This window comes from Vombatus ursinus, unplaced genomic scaffold, assembly GCF_900497805.2.
Source record: "Vombatus ursinus unplaced genomic scaffold, bare-nosed wombat genome assembly UNPS02014799.1, whole genome shotgun sequence".
Taxonomy (NCBI): domain Eukaryota; kingdom Metazoa; phylum Chordata; class Mammalia; order Diprotodontia; family Vombatidae; genus Vombatus; species Vombatus ursinus.
In genome coordinates, this window is record NW_020954577.1 from 8,748,092 (window position 1) to 8,766,208 (window position 18,117).

General features: G+C 41.1%; 1 protein-coding gene across 3 annotated transcripts in view; it reads right to left on the reverse strand.

Annotated features, from left to right (window-relative positions):
- Window positions 1-681, reverse strand: part of NPY (neuropeptide Y) — a 32,909-nt gene extending 32,228 nt beyond the window's left edge. Inside the window, exon 1 of one of the 3 annotated variants that reach the window (XM_027872004.1) lies at window positions 506-681. The gene's annotated coding sequence lies outside the window, so the exon portion shown is untranslated. Of the gene's footprint in view, window positions 1-500 lie in introns of all 3 variants that reach the window. The other 2 variants (XM_027872002.1, XM_027872001.1) reach the window with 2 other exon arrangements.
- Window positions 682-18,117: the final 17,436 nt, after the last annotated feature.

Below are 18,117 nucleotides of genomic sequence, written 5' to 3' on the forward strand. Positions count from 1 at the left end.
AGATTTCATCATCATTGATTTATTTCAAGTTCAAGAGTTAACAGTGATTCTGAATCAGCCTTTCTTTTTCAGCCTCCACATGAAAGATATGCCCATCATGGAACCTTCCAGACAACTTTGCTCATTGTCATGAACTTCTCTGAATGTCACCACTCAGGGAATGGTAGTGAGTATCCCATTTGATTTCAGTTAAGGGATCAGCTCTAACCTTAGAGAAAGCAGCTTCAATCACATGATGAGACTGGAAGTGAGAATGCAAGAGGGTGAGAAATGAGTGGGGAGGTGAGAAAGTGAAAGCAAACCTCAATGGCGACTGCTGACAAGTGATTCAACCCTCATTTTCCTTGGGGGCAGAGACTATCTCCTTTTTCCTTGTCTTGTCTTTGTATATCCTGTTCCTAGCATAGTGCTGGAATATCACGGCCATTTAATAAATGCCTGGAAGAACAAAAAGTAGTTCAAAAATATGATCATCTTCTCCTTTTTTGTATAGAGCATACCTTACCTTCCTTGTTTCTTCATAACTTATTTGTTTGCAGTAGGCACTGCTGAGGAGAGAAATCTCCAGGACTTCATTTCTCCTGCTGCTCGGAGCCTAAAGAGCATCGCTCAATGAGAGAAATTCCAGTGAGTCCTGTCTTAGAAGGCTGTGTCGGGATATGTAGTGGTTGAGTCATGAGGACAAGACTTTGATTGGTGATGGTGGGACTTTCTGAGAGTCACACGGTCTAAAAAGGAAGCAGCTGATTCAAGAGTTTTTGGGGCAGAGAGGACATAGTTGGGGAGTGGTCAGAGGGGGGTGGGGATGAGGAAAAGTGTTTTCTTGAGCAAGTAAGCAATGATATTCTCAAGCCGAAGAGTATACATAGAACCTTGGCAAAATGAGAGCAAACTAAGCAAATAACCCCACCTAAGATCTCCATGCAGGCAACGGAAACCACTGTTTGCCCAAACAGGAGACAGCTTTCTTATCCTTGTTCCAGTTTTCCAGAAAGATTCATTTTTTGTAAGACTGGCTGAGAATTGTTATAATGCTTAAATTTCTTTTAAAATTTCCTTTGCTACTTTATATCAATTAAATATTATAGCTATTGGGTTTAAGGCTCTGTGAGTAGAGTGTGCACTGGAATTGGGCTTGAGGCATATTTGAATAACTGTAAAGTGGATAGAATGCCAGTCCTGGAGTCAAGAAAACTCATCTTCCTGAGTTCAAATCTGGCTCAGACACTTGGTAGTTGTGTGACCCTGGGCAAGTCACTTCACTCTGTTTGCCTCAGTTTCCTCATCTGTAAAATGAGCTAGAGAAGGAAATGGCAAACCACTCTAGGATCTCTGCCAGGGAAACCCCAAATGGGGTCATGAAGAATCAGACATGACTGAAAAATGACTGAAGAACAACGTTGTTCAAAACATTTCACCTGAATCCAAAGTTTTGAAGGGTTTACCAACTGAGAAGTATACATGTTACAAATGCACATGCTAAGATGACTGTGTACATACGTTTGATGTACTTTCTAACCCATACATTCCCAGTATTACCAGAGGAGAAAAATCTCCTATGGTGACTCTCTTAAATGCTTTTCCCAATTCTGGCATGGGTTTTTTATTATTAAATATTCTTTTGCATAAAGGAATAATTTTTTCTAGCTGTAGAGCAATAAATGTCTAATTTACATTTATTTTTAAGAAAAGAAAATAATTCAGTGCTAACAGGTTTGGAGTCTCCCACTGAGATACTGAGCAAATGAATATCTCCTCTCCAAGCTATTAGTAAAAACATCAAATGAAAAATTCTAGAAATGAGAGGAAATGTGTATATTCTGTGTAATTAAACCGTCTATTTTATCTCCCAGGACTCATTCATGCAAGAGAAGTTCATTGGCTTTTGAGCATCTCCCTGTATAGCCCATCTTGGAAGCTGTGTACTAATAAAGGCTTCCCCCTTGGACCATCAGACATCATCACTTTCCATCAGACCTGCTACTTTCAAGAGTTAATTACAAGGTCAGCTAAGAATTCTGTTTGTTGTGCTCCTTGGAAAGTTTATATAATCAATTCTATCCCTTTCTGACATTAAATGATTTCAAAAATATATTGGATTTTCTTCTTTATCTGGGATGGTAGTGGTTTGGTGGGCCAAGAGATTTGTGTCTTCAGGGACTTGGTTTCTAGTTAGGATGTTTATTCCATATTTAAATGCAGATTGGTCTGGTAAAATTAGGTGCTAAATTACATTGAAAAAAAGTCACTGATTCAGATGATGAAGTTCTAAAGACAGTGGAAACACATTTTCTCTCTAAGCATATTTTCTTTTGGTTAATATCATTTGTTCCAGGGATATACTGTCAAGAAACACAAATGTCACTTCAGGGCAGATCAATCCATCAATCAATCAATGAATATTTATTAACAACTTACTATATGCCCGGCACTGAAGAGACAAAGGCAGAAACAAAACAATCACTGTCTTTGAGGAGTCATTTGCATATGTAACTTCCCAAATCTGCATATATGCATGTATAAAACAAGTACAAGGAAGTGGAAGGAAAAGAGAGGGGAAGAATGAGGAAGGGCAGGGGAGAGGAGGATCAGGAAAGGTCTCATGTAAAGGTTGGGCTTGAGTTGAGCTTTGAAGGAAACGAGGGATGCTAAGAGGTTGGTATGAGGAAGGAGTACAAGCCAGGGGAAATAAATTTAGACTTCTCCTGGGAGATCATTTGTGGGTCTGCATGAAGCTACCAAGCAAACATCATTGCCCCTGAAACACAAACCATCCTCCCTGGCACTCTATCCCTGGGTTCTTCGGGTATCTATATGGTGAAATGGCTAAAGCCCAGGCCTGGGAGTGGGCGCAGACCTGAGTTCCAATCCTACCTCAGACACTGACTAGCTTAGAGTAATCAGTGACTCTGAATAAGTACCTTAACTTCTGGTTACCTCAGTTTCCTCATCTGTTAAATGGAGATAATAATGGTTATTGTGAGGATAAAATGAGATAATATTTGAAAAGTTCTTTGTAAACCTTAAAGTGCTATATAAATGCTAGTTATTATTATTCATAATATTTGCTGTTGCTCAAGCACCTCATTGTCTCTTCTCATTACATGACCGCTGCCCTGATATCTGTGCTCCATTTTGAGCTCCACATTTAGGATGTAAGCTCACGGAAGGGAGGAGCCACATTTCCTTTTCTTTTTCCTGTATCCCCTCCGGTGCTTAATGGTGCAGTGTGTACCTGAGGCAACAAGGATTTAGGAAGGACTTACTGTGTGCCAGGCACTGTACTAAGCTGGAACTCAGTAATTGTTGATTTAAATCATTTGTTAGATGTTATGTTTGGTCTATGGTGCTGAAAGCAAATTTTTCATCAATAGCTATAAGTTGGCAAACTGGAGACAAAGTAGATGTCTATCAGTTGAGAAATGGTTCAACTACGGTGCATTTATATATTGGAAAATGACTGTGCTTAATGTGAATGTGAATGTGAATAATACAAATGTGAATGTGAATGTGAATGATACAAAGAAATATGAGAAGATTTATAAGAACTGATACAGACTGAAGTCGGCAGATCCAGGAAAATAATATACCCAAACTTTGCAACCATCCATGGAAATGGGAATAACAATGAACCAAGTGAAGCTGAGCCCTGCAATGATGACTACACTTGGCCCTGGGAAGAGAAGAGAGTAAGCATTCCCAACCTCTCCTGAAGTGCAGACGATGAGTGGGAGCCATCACATCGACTGTCAGACATGGTTCAAGTGATGCTTAGTTTTACTGAACTTGTTTTTCTCCTATGTTACTCTCTGGGCAGAGGGTAGGGATATACTTGGAAATTAAGGTGATATAAAAATAAAAGATTGCAATAATTTTTTTAAAAATGTAATTATAACTTTGTGTTTAAAATCTATTAAGAGCACTATGGGGAGGACAAGAAGGAGATCTATCTTCATTCCAAGACACCAGAATAAAGGGCTCGAGAAATGAGTTCTGACTGCGAGTTATATGGATATAGTGGGCCCTTTGAGACCATCATGCCCTTGATTCACAAATGAGGAAACCGGGTATCAAAAAGATAAAGCGGCTTGCCCAAAGTGACACATAGGAAATGGTAGAGCAGGAATTCAAATTCAGTCCTTTGGCTCCAAATGTTTGACATTACCCCTAGAAGTTGGCCTATTTGTGGTACATTCATGACTACTGGACCCCTCTACAGAATGGTCAAGAGGAGTAGGTACTATAGAAAGAGCCCTAGATTTGGAGTCAAAGGGCTAGGGTACATATCCCAGCTCTACTTACCTATGTAACCTTGGACCAGTAATTTAACCTCTGGGCCTCATGTATTTCATTTGTAAAATGAGATGGTTGAACCATGTGATCTCTGGTGTCCCTTTTAGTTTTAGATCTATGCTCCCACGTCATTCAGAAAGCAGCCCAGACCCACGTAACTCAGCCCAGCCCAGCAGCGGCTGAGCCCAGTCAGGATACAACTCGGCAGATGAACCTGCTTGATCCAGTCTAACAGCGTCTGGATGGGTCAATCTGAGATGCCACACTCTGTGAGAAGCTACCCAAGCAGCGCAGACCACCCATTTAGAGCTAAAGACCATCTGACCAATTCTTGATTTTTACAGACAAGGAACAAAGACACAGGCTGAGGAAGTAAAGTGCCCAAGGTCACATATGTGGTGAGCTGGGATTTTGACTCCGGACTTCTGAGTCTGAATAAATACTTTTTACATCATACTATACTGCCTCCGGGTAACTAACCTCTCTGGGTTTCAGCTTCCTCATTTAAAACTAGGCAGGCTTAAACGAGATGGCATCTAACAGCCCTTCCAACTCTAGATTCAGTTTATGGGAGCTTAGACGTGTCCTTCCAGTTCTTCACACCTCAGTCTCTCCTTCCAAAAGATGGGAGGGTTGAAAGCAATAGCCTCTGAGGTCCCTTCCAGCTCCAGCTACAAGGTTGTGTTGGGGGGTGGGACTTCACTAAAAGATATTGGCTCACAAGGACTCTTTCTGACACTCTCTTTCAACATACACTCTCTCTGCCAGCACAAAAATAGTCATTATCCCATTCAGAAAGCGAGGTCTTATGTGACAATCTGCGCAAAGCTCCTCTGTGATGCTAACGAGAAATCAGTCACTTCTTTGGCTGGATTGTTCAGGAGCCTGGCAGCCGTGCTAAATGTGACTCCCGGAGGCCCGCACCTGGTCAGGAAATTGTAAGACGGGACCAGGGCTCTCTGTTGCTAATAATGACTCGCTTAGGGTTTTAATCAGCAACCTCATGGTGAACAGAATGGAAGCACAAGATGATGAAGCTATAGGTATTTAAATCAAGTGGTGCTCTGTGTTCAATTAGTATGGTGAGGAGGCGCCCGTTTGTCTGGCATTCAAGCTGATGCCAATGATATTTTAAGTTAAGATCAGACATTATGGAAGCAGAGTTTGACTCCTGACACACAACAGAAAATGCAACTATTTCCTTTACCCTGAAGAAAGGTTTCTTGACAATTTGAATCAGTGCTAAGAAAGCTAACTTGGGAAATAGAAAATATGATTATTTTTATGAAAAAGAGAAGTGACAGGACTGGAAAAAATGGAGAAATGTGCCTTTGGCCTGGCCAGCTCGGGTTGGGGGTGAGAACACAAGATTTGATGTCAGAGAACCTTAGTTCACATCCCAGCTCTGCCTATGGGCCTCAGTTTCCTCCTCTGTAAAATGGATATTTGGTCTGGAGGAACTTTAAGGCCCATCCTAGCTCTAAATCCATGATCCTAAATCACTTCCCCTCTCTGAGGGGAATAGATTAAATAGATTTTATACACATTGAATAGATTTTAAACACAAAGCTATAATTACTTTTTCTAAAAATTATTGCAATCTTTTATTTTTATATCACCTTAATTTCCAAGTATATTCCTACCCTCTGCCCAGAGAGTAACATAGGAGAATTTGAATTCCTGCTCTACTATTTCCTATGTGTGACTTTGGGCAAGCCGCTTCATCTCTTTGATACCCAGTTTCCTCATCAGTTTCTTCATCGCTAAAACGAATGAGTTGGATGAAGCAGCCTTTAGCATGGACAGAGCCAAAGGACTTCAGATCAAATCACAGATCAGCCAGTCACTGCCCAGGTGACCAGGACAAACTGCCTCCTTTCTCTGGCCCTCTTCATCCTCTCGTGTAAAATGAAAGTGTTGGATGAAGGTCCCTTTTGGCCCGGAAATCTATGATTCTATTAGGAGGTCACTTGAAAAGACTTTGGAGTCTAAAGATCCTGGTTCTACCAGTTTCGGCCAATGGTCTGGGCCTAGTACAGCACCTGGAATGCAATAGGTGCATAATTAATGCTTCTTGATAGGTTGGTTGACCTTGGTTGAATCATTTAACATATGTGGGCCTCAGTTTCCTCATCTATAAAATGAGCAAGGTTGGATTAGATGACCCTTAACATTCCTCCCAAGCCTAGAGGCGAAGGTGAAAACTATAGTGGGTTAGAAAAGAAAAAAGGAGAATTAAGAAAAACTTTCCTGTTTGGGAAGTTTTGCCCTTTCAAGTTCATGAATCCATTTCCTCAGCTGTGGGACCAATCTGAGCCCATCCCCCCAGGTGTTGTTTGAGCCCATTGGGAGCCATCCTAATCACTCAGTCACCATCTGGAGAAGGGATCATCAGTGAACTATGGGATCACCACTCTCTCCATTTTTTTAATGGCTACCCTATAATTCCTCTCTTCAATAAATGCTGCTATTACACCCCAGCAGACTCTCCCCTACAAAGCAGCTTTGAGGCACCAGCATTTATAGTCACTATTTATCACAAAATGCTCTCCTTTCTTCCCACACTCCCTGCAAGATTTCACTGGCCAAAAGACTCACTCATCTTCCTCAAGCAGAGTGTGCTCTATTTGCATCGAGGTGTCCCAGACCTTGGCCCCCAATTAGCAGTTCCTGGATGGTGAGAATGCTTTGGGATTTTTCAAGCAACTTAGAAAACCCATGAAAGCCAGGGTTATCAGGGCTGCTCACAGTTCCCACCACAAAGAGACCACAAAATAGGATTTTAATTAATTGAATACTTGGGTACTGGTCATATGGAGGCTGATGATAAAGGATAGAGAGAGAATGGACTAGCTGGAGATGGGCAGTAGAGTCGAGGACCCTGCCATGCTTGGTTCTCAGCCCTGGCCTGCTCTCCATTACCCTTCAAGTATTGCCCATTCTGGACCCATTTTGATCCCTGACTGTTTAATCTCCCAAGCCTCAATGGCTTTGTCTCATCTGGTGCTCTCAACAACCGTGAAAGGTGGGTTTTCCCATTATGAAGGAGAAGAAACTACGGCTCAGATAACTTACAAGTGACTTGCCCAGGGCTACACAGCTAGTAAGTGTATGGGAAGGGATTTGAACTCAGGACTCTACTATGCCAGGTTTCACCTGCACCGTAACTAGGCACTGTCTAGTTGCACCAATGCCCCCACTCCCAAATTACTTTGAATTAGGGGTAGCTGGATGGTACAGTGGATAGAGCACCGGCCCTGAAGTCAGGAAGACCTGAGTTCAAATCCTGTCTCAGACCAAACACTCGATACATCCTAGCTGTGTGACCCTGGGCAAGTCACTTAACCCCAATTGCCTAAAAGTAAAAAAATAAAATAAAAGGAAAAACTAAATTACTTTGAATTTACCTCACTAATACTTTGTATTTATATATATGCTTACATGGTGCTGGAGGGTAAGTTTGATTTCAGATTTAGAACTGAAAAAACACAAAGGCATTAGCATAAAAAGTTTCCAGAGTGAAGATAAGGAGGAGGAGTTTGAGGGGCAGGTACTCTGGGCACCAGTCACAAGGGATCTAGGCCGATGTCAATTCAATAAATGATTATCAGACACTTGTGTTCAGTCCTGGAACGGGAATAAGCATTTATAGGCAAACACTTCTCACAAATATCTCACCTGATCCTCACAGAAACCCCTGGAGATAGGTGCTATAATTATCCCCATTTTACAGTTGAGGAAGCAGATATTAAATGATTTGCACAGGGTCATACAGCTAGGAAGTATTTGAAGTCAAATTTGAACCCAGGATCCCAGGGTCTTTCTTTCAATGGGTAAGCCCACATTGATGTTATCAAGTTACAAACTGTCAAAGCTTAACTGGACCTTATGGACAACTCTTTCATGCAGTGATTAGTCCAGAATAAGTTAACACCACTTAAGTAATGTCTTTGAAGGGGAGGGGCACGGGTTCCAAAATGTGCTTTCACATGGTTAGAGAACTCCAAGAATGGGAATTCCCTTACCTAGCCCAGGCAGACAATGCTGTTACCTGGGGCGCAGAGAAAGCACCAAGCTTATCCACAGCCACCCAACCTGTGTGCGTGTCACCCAGGTCTTGGAGCAAAGTCCTGGTGGCTCTGATGAGAGCTCCTCCATCCATTAGTCCACGTTCCCTCTCCCTTCTCTTGCTTTTTGTGTATTAGTGTTGTTTGCCCTTTGAGATCATCAGGTAGAGGGACCCTGTCTTTGTCTCCTTGTGGGTCTCACTCAGTACTAAATGCAGGGTTGGGCCTACCGTGAACATTAAGGGTCAAGAACTTCTCTGTCTAGAAGGGACCACGTGGTCCAAGCCTGTCCTTCAACAACAAGTTAGAGACTGAGGCCCAGAGAAGAGGGGAAGTGATTTGTCAAGGTCATATTTCCACTGCTAAGGTCATTCCCCCAGTGGGGAATGTAAGCTCCCAGAGAGACGGTGCAGTGACAGTTTGATAAACTTGACATTAGGAAGACACTTGAGTTCCAATCCTGCCTCTGACTCTTGAGTAACACTAAATGGGCAAGTCGCTTTCCTTCTCTGGGACTGTTTGCTTATCTGTAAAATGGGGATAATAATAGCACCTACCTCACAAGCTTATATCAAGGCTTAATGGGACTAACCATGGGACCATAGATTCACATCTGGAAGACACTTCAGAGGCCATCTAATCCAGCCTCCTTGTTTTACGGAAGAGTGCCCAAGGTCACACAGGTAGCAAGAAGCCTAGGTGGGATTCTTGGCCAGGTCCTCTGCTTGAAGATCCACAGATTTTTCCATTGCACCACACTGTCTTTCTTAGGGGTGTAAACCTTAGCAAACCTTAAAGCACCATGGACAGGTCCACTGTTATTACTTGTGAGAGAATAGACAATTTTACATTTTTTCTTTGCATCCCTTACCATTTAGCAAAGGGCCTTCCCCAAAGCAGGCAACTAATAAATGTTTCTTGGATTCAACTCTCTACACCTACTGCACAGATCTCACTCCATCCCATGTGACTCCTGCACAAATGGTCACAACCTGAGATTTCTTAGACATGGGTTGTTCCTAGTCTCCAGACCCTGCTCCTTTCTGCCGACATCTCCACTCCTGGGGAGAAGGGGAGAAGCAATCAGGCTATCTTTCTTTGCTACAAGTTTTTGCCCCGATGATTATCAGCAGTGATTTTTAAGGATCCCAGGACCTTCAAAGCCTTCCCTTCCCCCACTCACAACAAGGGTAAAAGGTTCATTCTATCAATTGTCTAAGAACTCTGAGAACAGAAACGCTCAGAATTTCAATAACGAGGTGTAGAGCAGAACAGTGTCCTGTATCTTGCTTCCAAAGAGGAATGGGCCTCTCAGTTTCTGCAGTTAATGGGCTCCCACTTTGTCACATTATGGGCCCCAGGCATGCTTAAAGATCACCAAATAAATATTTAATGACTCAATGTGAAAACTGCTGCTGGGCATCTCAGCCAATCCTCTGGCAAGAACAACAAGGATGACAGAGGAAGATTCCTAAAAGGCTAAATTGTCCTTCAGTTAAGACCATTACAAGGAGACAGTAGGAAAGGGCACAGAGTACTGCTGCCAGTCAGGGCAGGGAGGTGAGGGCTAGCTGCTGGGACATAGCACGGGGTATGTAGGAAAGAATTGCTTATCATGGCAGAAGTAGAGATTTTTACCAATGTTTCAGTATCTTTTATCTTCACTTCAATGTTAATCAATATTATCAGTTTAATATCATTTCAATATCATCAATTCATTATTAGTTGTCTATTATGTGCTAGGCATTGGGGATCCAAAGGCGAAAATGAAGATGATCCTGCCCTCCAATTGCTTCCATTTTACTGATGACAAGAGCAGCCTCATCTGTAAAATGGGGTAGTAATACCTGTGATACCTCACAAGGCTCTTTTTTTAAAAAATGTTTCCATGAATTTTTTTTGTGGGGGCAATTGGGGTTAAGTGACTTTCCCAGGGTCACACAGCTATTAAGTGTCAAATGTTTTGTCTGAGGTCAGATTTGAACTCAGGCCTTCTTGACTTCAGGGCTGGTGCTCTATCCGCTATGCCACCTAGCTGCCTCACAGGGCTCTTTCTAGAGTCAAATGAGAGGTAATGGAAAAGGCTTTACAAAACAGAGTGCTATATACATGTCTGTGATGAGAATCATCTGAAAAAGACCATCTACCCAATGCTGCTTCACAGGGTTGTTGTGAGACTCAACTGAGATCCTGGAAGAAATGCTTTGCAAACCTGAGCTCTTATTAATGAACAGCAATAATATCATTGAGAAATGTAGTGCTTAGAGGGCCAGTCAGGAAGCCTTGGGTTCAAGTCTCACTTCTGACACATCCTAGCTGTGGCGTGGTGGACGGGGCTTTCCCTTTCCTTATCTACCACATTGATCATATAATTTTAAAGGGCCAGTTGGAAATACAGAGACACAGTCACCTGAGGGAAGAAGATAGAGTGTTACCCCTGCTGGCAGAGAATAGAATTGGACTATAGAGAGAAAAAGAGCCTGGGAACTCAGCTGGCAATTTACTCAACAGAGAGCCTATATCCAAGGGGAAGGAGCTGCATAAGGACTCTATAAAGAGAGAAAGGACTTTCAAGGACTTATGGGTTGTCTTTACCACACATGTATCCAAAATGTGTGCTTCACCACCATTTTGCTCTGAATTTACTCTTTCCATGAATGCTGTGTGTATTTGTGGAGAGTACACTCCAGGTTTGAGGAGGTGGGGACAGGAAATGTTTTGTAACTATTTTCTTACTCTGACATTAGAGGAAATGTCTTTTCTAAGAGCTAATGTAGTGGATTGGCTGATCATTAATGGAAAGCATACCAGTGAGGGCTCATGAATGATAATTGAGGAATGCAACCCTACAGGGTGATACCTAGAACTTGAAGTATCAGTCTTCCTCTGGAAAGTCAACTCACCAGCACAAATCCAAGTTGGGGGAATGGTCCAGAGGGAGTTTTACACTAAGGAGGAGTTAGGAAGTAGTAATGAGTTATTACCAAGTGTCCTGCACAATATCAAACAGATGAAGGAGGGGAGGGAATGGAAAATCTTGCCTTTGACAGGCTAGGGTTTCAAGTGTTAGTCTCTATAACGAAACACTCACTTGCAGTTTATGAGGCAGGGATGAGATGAAAGGAACCTGCAAATCTCTGACCCATGACAGCTTGGCCTCCCCAGATTGTTAGCAGAGGATCAGCCCATGGAAAGTACCTATAGAGATGAGAAAGGACATAAGAATGAACCCATTCATCAAGATAATGGCAGTCGCATTCAATTTCATCTTTCCCCCAGTGCAAATTGGAAACCCAGAATAGGTCATTCTCCCTTAGTCTCCATCTTCCAACAGGGTCTTTTCTCCACAAAATGCCATAAGAAGAACAATCAAGCTTTTTAAAGTAGTGAAACTGTCCTTCCATCCAATCTGCCTTAAATTTGAGGTTGCCCTTCACTAAGAATTATCAATGATTTTTTTCTTTTTTGAAGGAGAAATGGGTCAGTATTTGTGAATTCACTAGTGTAGTGAACTTCTAGTGTGGAAATTCCCTCCACCAATGCAAACTGGCAAGTCATCTTTAACTTAGAGTCTTAGAGAGTTGCTTGGGGTTACCAAAAGGTATAGTCACACAGCCTTTATGTGTCACAGGCAGGATTGGAACCCAGGTCCTCCTGACTCCACAATCAGTTCTCTATGCACTGTACTACACTGTTTCTAAAGGAGGATAGATTAGACTTCTGCTATTATTCATCCTTCATTTTCAAAGAGGACCAATCACATCGAAGGGGGATCTTTTGACTTGTGTGTGATGGATAGAGACTTATGCGCACACATACATATATACATACAGACATGACAGGTAGACAAGTGGATGAGTGGATAGATAAACATATACACAGATTATCATGTATATATGTATGTGCATATTTATGTATTTGACACTTAAGTGTATAGAGAAACATATACAAATATATATGTATTAAGTACTTTATACACAGAATTATGTAGAATAGGTACTTAACATTTGCTGAATAATTGGAAAATGATTTCATATAACACATTCTATTATCTTCCTGTCTCCAAGTCTAACACTATCCGCTTGGCCGCACTGCCCCTTCATCATTGAAGACAGCCATCTCTAAGTCCCGCTATGGGGTCAAGTTGATGAAGTGACTGACGGAGCAAGGATGACGGCCTCAGGGTCAGCTCAAAGCCTCTTCCTCACCGTGTTCTTCAACCAATTAATTCACCCATTTTTCCTAGGACAATAGATCATTCCCCCTAAGGACTGCTATGTTATTAGTGTCCAGCATTCACTTTTTAAATAGTATTTTATTTCTGCCCCCTGCTCCCAGTTACATGTCAAGAAAACTTTTAGCACATTTTCATTTTCACAAGATTTTAAGTTCCAAATTTCTTTTAAAACAATTCTTTGGCATACATATAATTTTACCATTTATTAAAGATGAAAGCAAATTTGCATACTAATGAGATGGATGTGCTTGTTTATTTTTACATAAAGAATTAAAACCTGGTAGAATATTTGATACTGCAGGCTGTAGGGTGTCTTCAACATTTTTCAGAGTTGATCGGTATTTTGATTTTGTAATTGTCAATGCTCAGAATGCCACTTCACATGAAAACATACTACAAAATGTCAAAAGTATGTTTAGGTCCATTTCAGAAATTGTTGGAAATTCTGTCCTAATCCCAAACGAAAATTCATTTAATGATTTTGTATGTACGGTAAAAACACTGCAATTCATAACATATAATAGTCTCAAATCTGAGCTGAGGTGTTTCTGGCAGCTTTGATTGGTGTTGCATGGAGTGACAGCATGCACAGTGCAAAGTGTGCGTATCGTGTGTTCAGAACCAAGGCTGCAGTGAGGTTGTGTGATGTAACATGGGTAGCCACTGCCAGAAACACCTCAGGTTCATTATGCATTTGATTTTTAATTAATTTTTGGTCATTGCGTGTTCAGAAACCTTTTACTGATGCCAAATTTTTCACAACCCCTGCATTCAGTTAGTTTAAGAAATGTTGCTCTAATCAAAAGTGATTCAGGGCACTTATTCATATGCCTGTAGACAGCTTTGGTTTCTTCATCTGAAAACTACCTGTTCTTATCCTTTGACTATTTATCACTTGGGAAATGGCTTGCAGTCTTGTAAATTTTACTCAGTTCTCTATATATTTGAGAAATGAAGCCTTTATCAGAGACACTGCTGTAAAGATTGCTTCCCATCTTTTTGCTTTCCTTCTAATCTTGCTTGCATTGGTTTTATTTATACAAAAGCTTTTTAATTCAATACTATCAAAATTATCTATTTTACATTTTGTACTGCTCTTTATCTCTTGTTTGGTCATGAATTCTTCCCTTCTCCATAGATCAGACAGGTAGACTATTCCTTGCTATTGTAATTTGCTTATGGTGTCACCCTTTGTGTCTAACTCATGCCAAAGGTCTGTCATCTCTGACTTTTCTAATATTCTATTTACCTCCTCAGTTTTTTTTATTGTTTATTTTTTGGTTGGATTTACTGAGTTCTGAGAAAAGACAGTTGTGATCCCCCACTAGTATAGTTTTGTTATCTATTTCTTCCTGTAACTCACTTAACTTCTCCTTTGGGAATTTGGATGCTATACCACTTGGTGCACATATATTTAGCATTGATACTGTTTCACTGTCTATGGTACCTTTTAGCAAGATGTAGTTTCCTTATCTCTTTTAATTAGGTTCCATTTTTGCTTTTACTTTATCTGAGATCAGTATAGCTACCCCTGCATTTTTTTTTACTTCAGATGAAGCATAATAGATTCTGCTCCAGCCCCTTACCTTTATTCTGTGTGTGTGTCTCTCCGCATCAAGTGTGTTTCTTGTAAACAACATACTATAGGGTTCTGGTTTTTGATCCACTCTGCTCTCTGCTTCTGTTTTATGAGGGAGTTCACCCCATTCACATTACAGTTATGATTACTACCTGTGTATTTCCCACCATCCTATTCTTCCTCTTGTCTATCCTTGCTCTCCTTTCACCCTTTCCCTCCTCACCAGTGTTTTGCTTCTGTATACCACCTCCTCTGATCTGCCCTCCCTTCTGTCAGTCCCCACTTCCCCCCTTTACTTGATCTCCTCCCCTCCTACTCTTCATTCAGGTAAGATAGATTTTTTTATTCAACTGATTGTGTACATGATTTCCTCTTTGAGCCAATACAGATGAGAGTAAGGTTCAAGCAATGGTCATTGCCCACCCTCCCATCTTATGCTCCACTGTAATAGGTCTTTCATGCCTCTTCAGGTGAAATAGTTTACCCCATTCTACCTCTTCCTTCCTTCTGCACCCATTGCACTCCTCCTTCTCATCTTTTAAATTTTTTATGTCATTTTCTCAAACTCATGTTATGCTCATACCTTTTGTCTGTTTTTTTCCTTCTAGCTGCACTATTAATGATACAATTTTTAAGAATTACAATCATCTTCATGTGTAGGGATGTAAATAGTTTAGCTCTATTGAATCCCTTATGTTTTCTTTTCCTTTTTTACCTGTTCATGCTTCTCTTGGGTCTTGATATTGGAGGTCAAATTTATGGTTTAATTATGGTCTTCTCCTTATGAAAGTTTTAAATCCTTCTATTTCATTGAATGACCATTTTTTCCCTTAATGTATTATGCTTAATTTTGCCGGGTAAGTGATTCTTGCTTGTAATCCTAACTCCTTTGCTTTCTGGAATATCATGTTCCATGACCTCCAGTCCTTTAATGTTGCAGCTGCCAAGTCCTGTGTGATCCTGACTGTGACTCCCCATTATTTGAATTGTTTCTTTCTGGCCACTTGTACTACTTTTTCCTTGATCTGATAGTTCTGAAGTGTGGCTATAACGTAGCTTGGATTTTTTATTTTGGGATCTGTTTCCTGAGGTGATCAGTGGATTCTTTCAATGCCTATTTTGCCCTCTGTTTCCAGGGCCTCAGGGTAGTTTTTCTTGATAATTTCTTGAAAGGTGCTGTCCAGGTCCTTCTTTTGATTATGACTTTCAGGTATGTCTCTCCTGGATCTATTTTCCAGGTCAGTTATTTTTCCCATGAGATATTTTACATTTTCTTCCATTTTTTCATTCTTTTGAACTTGTTTGATTGATTCTTGATGTCTCATAGAGTCATTAGCTTCCACTTGCCCAATTCTAACCTTTCAGGTGTTGTTTTCCTCAATTAGCTTTTGCACTTTCTTTTCCATTTGGCCAATTGTACTCTCTAAGGAGCTGTTTTCTTCAGTGGATGTTTGTATCACCTTTTCCATTTGTCCAAATCTGCTTTTTAAGCAGTTTCCCAAGATGTTGACTCCTTTTTCATAATTCTCTTGCATAACTCTCATTTCTTTTCCCATTTTTTTCTACCTCTCTTATATGATTTTTAAGCTTCTTTTTGAGCTCTTCCATGAGTTCTTTCTGGGCTTGAGACCACTTCCCATTTTTCTTTGGAGCTTTGCCCACAGGTGTTTTGACATCGTTTTCTTCTTCTGAGTTTGTATCTTGGTCTTCCCTGTCACCATAATAACTTTCTATGGTCAGATTCTTTTTTTTGTTGTTTTTTGCTCATGTTCTTTTTCTGCCTTTTTCCTTTCTTTTAAATTTGAACTCTGCACCCAAGGTGGAAGGGGTACTGTCTCAGACTTCTCGTGCCAGGGGCTGCAGGCCCTGGCTGCTTACCTGGTGCTGTGCTGATGTTGCCCTAAAGCCCCCATATCTGATATCATGCTGAGGTGGTGAGGTGGGGGTTGGCTGGCACTGCTAGAGGCTGTTGGGTCTGGCAGCTTACCTGGTACTGAGATAGGGTCCTAGTGATGGTGTCTGATGTGTGCTGAGGCCCAGTGGGGTGTTTCTGCATTTTCCCAGGGCTTATACTGAAGCACTCGTGGGTTTGGCCTACTTTCTTGTCATGCTGGAGGATGCCTGTTTGTCCTGGGCTAGGCTGAAGCACGTGGTGGTTCTCAGAACTGGAGTCTGCCAGTTTCCCTGGTTATATGAAGGCACATGGGGTGTCCTGGTTTTGTTGTTTGCCTGCTCCTCCACACTGAGGCTCAGGATCTCTTCCTGTTTTGCTGAGGTGGGGGCTTGTTGCTGGTTTGCTGAGATGCTTCCTGTCAGGTAATGTGCTCCCCTTTAACCCAAGTGAGATAGACCTTTCTTTCCAATCTTCCAAGTTTCTGGGGCTAAAAGATTGTTTCACCCCGTCCTTTTGCTGGTTCTGCCATTCCAGGATTTGTTTTGGGGCACTATTTTATGGTTGTCTGGAGGTGAATATGGAAAAGTTACAGCAATTTACTGCTTACTCTGCCTTCTTGGCTTCCCAGTGCCCAATAATAAAATGTATAAAGCTAGGGCTTTCTTTACACACATGATCTCATTTTATTACTCCCATTTTACAGATGAGGAAACTGAATGTCAAAGACATTAAGATCTTTATCCAAAGGCTCACAACTCCTGTTGAAGGCAGGATCCAAACCTAGGTTTCACCTGACCCCAAGTCCAACACTTTTTTCCCACTGGACCATTAAAGTGAATGTATTGTTTTATAATCAGTTTTATAATTGTATTGTTTTATAATCAGCCAGTCAATAGTCTTGAAAAAGTAATGTCATAGGAGAGGCAAAAATGGCAGAGTGGTGAGTATTCTGTACTTGGAGTCAAAAAGACCTAGTTCATATCCCACCTCTGATACTCATTGGCTATGTGACAGGGCAAATCACTTCACCCTAATGAGCCTCAGTTTCTTCATCTGAAAAATGGAGCTAACAGTACCTATAGTGCCTACCTTACAAGGTGATTGTGATTCTCAAATAAAATCATATATGTAAATCCTTTGAAAACTTTAAAGAACTTTGTCAATGTTGATTATAATTATTATAGATGAACAAAATCTGGAACTTGTGTTATCTGACATTCCAGGGCAGTGGTTTCAAAAAGATTGGAACAGTTGGAGAAAACAGACTATTTACTGTTTTATCTAAACAGATGCTTCTGAACAAAGGAAACAGGAAGCTGGTACCATCTTGTCTCTTAAAGACTGTTCAACGCAGCTGACTATAGTTGGGTGAATTAGCTAGCGGCCTTTGCTGAGGAATGTAACAAGCAGCAATGAAAATTACAGAGGCAATTTCGTGAGTAATCAGCTAAAATTGGGTTGCTTTCCATCTTCTTTGCTGATTGTGCTCATGGAACCTGTAAAGAGAGCCGCTTTCTATGCTTTAATTCTGGAAGTCCCAAAGATCCTCCTCCGGAACTGAAGCTCGCCAAGACCTACAACCTTTCAATGCCATGACAACTAGCAAAATGGAACTAGAGGCATCCTGGGTCTGAATTCATTTACCAAGGAACCAAAGCAGAGACAGAAATGGCAGAACCCATATAAGTCATGGATGTCTTCTCTGTTCAAGTTAGCCATTCACTTGTGTTGCACTGATTTCATATGTCCAAAGAAAAAATAATTAGATTTTAGTACACCCTGCCTCCTCAATTCTTCTGTATTGTACTTATGTGGGTCTGTATACACGCTGCGAATGAAGCCCCTGGAGACAGAAATTGCTTTCAACTTTTTGCACAGTTAAAAACATTAGTTAAATTGAATTAAAATGAATAATAATAATGATTGATATGGTGCTTAAAAGTTTTCAAAGCCCTTCGCATATGTTCATTTGCTTGATCTAGAAGTGACCGCCCTACTATAGATGTGGTCCTACCAGGGCAGAAGGCAGTGAGTCTGTCTTCTCTTT